Source organism: Sminthopsis crassicaudata, chromosome 1 (assembly GCF_048593235.1).
Source record: "Sminthopsis crassicaudata isolate SCR6 chromosome 1, ASM4859323v1, whole genome shotgun sequence".
Lineage (NCBI taxonomy): Eukaryota > Metazoa > Chordata > Mammalia > Dasyuromorphia > Dasyuridae > Sminthopsis > Sminthopsis crassicaudata.
In genome coordinates, this window is record NC_133617.1 from 310983225 (window position 1) to 310984526 (window position 1302).

The window sequence follows — 1302 nt, forward strand, 5'->3', positions numbered from 1 at the left end:
TGCTTTTACTTCATCTGAGATTGGGGTGGCTAACCCCCCCCCTTTTTTTTTTAACTTTACTTGAAGCATAATAGATTCTGCTCCATCCTTTTACCTTTATTTTGTAGTTGTCACTCTGCTTTAAACAAGTTTCCTGTTAACAACTTCTTGTAGGGTTCTGATTTTTAATACAGTCTTCTATCTGCTTCTGTTTTATGGGAAAATTCACTTCATTCACATTTACAGTTAAAATTACTAATTCTGTATTTCTTGCTATTTTATTTATCCCACATTATGCTTTTTACAAAATATGGAACACTTCAAAAATCTGCGTATCATCCTTGCACAGGGGCCATGTTAATCTTCTCTCATCATTTCAATTTTGGTATGTGTGGTGTCAAAGCAAGCACTGTCTATATATATATGTTTGTTCTAACTGCCATAATAATGTTCTAATGAGTTAAAAGTATCATCCTGCCATGTAAGAATGTAAACAGATATACCTTATTAAGTTCCTTGTGATATCACTTATAATTCTTTATACTTTTCCAGAGTCCTCTATTTGAAAATCAAATTTTCCTTTCAACTCTGATATTTTTTATTATTGATACTTGAAAATTGTGTTTTGTTGAATGAACACCTTTTCCTCTAAAGGATTATTCTCCATTTTTCTGGGTAGGTAATTTTTGGTTGCAACCCTAGCTCTATTGGTTTCCAAAATATCATATGCCAAGCCCTCCGGTTCTTTAAGTAAGAAGTTGCTAGATTTTTGTGTTATCCTGACTGTGGCTCCACTATACTTGAATTGTTTCTTTCTGGATGCTTGCAATATTTTCTCCTTGATGAGAGTTCTGATATTTGGCTATAATTTTCCTGAGAATTTTACTTTGTAATCTCTTTCAGGAGGTGAATAATGGATTTTTTTCTATTTCTATTTTACCCTCTGATTCTAGAATATCAGAATAGCTTTCTTTTATAATTTCTTGAAAGATGATGTCTAGCCTTTTAATAAGGACCTTTAGGTACATCAATAATTTTAAAATTCTCTATCCTTGATCTATTTTCCAGATCAATTGTTTTTCCAAGAAGATATTTAGAGGTGTCCCTGCCCTGTTGTAGCTGTTAAATCTAGTGTGCTGGCTGGTGTTGGTGTTCCACTGATGGGATTATGCTAGGACAGATTTTCATCTTGTTGCTCCTGATTCACTCCATTGACCTTTCCAGTCCTCCCTGGGGTCCCCAGGCTAACAGGTACAGAAGCCTCCATCACTGCTGCTCATTCAGAGGTCCCACCTTGCTGATACTGGTGTTGGGGCTGGATCT

General features: G+C 35.2%; 1 non-coding gene across 1 annotated transcript; it reads right to left on the reverse strand.

The window, feature by feature from the left end:
• Positions 1-283: 283 nt before the first annotated feature.
• Positions 284-389, reverse strand: LOC141552290 (U6 spliceosomal RNA). Its single transcript, XR_012485097.1, has one exon. It is a non-coding gene; the product is annotated as a U6 spliceosomal RNA (small nuclear RNA).
• Positions 390-1302: the final 913 nt, after the last annotated feature.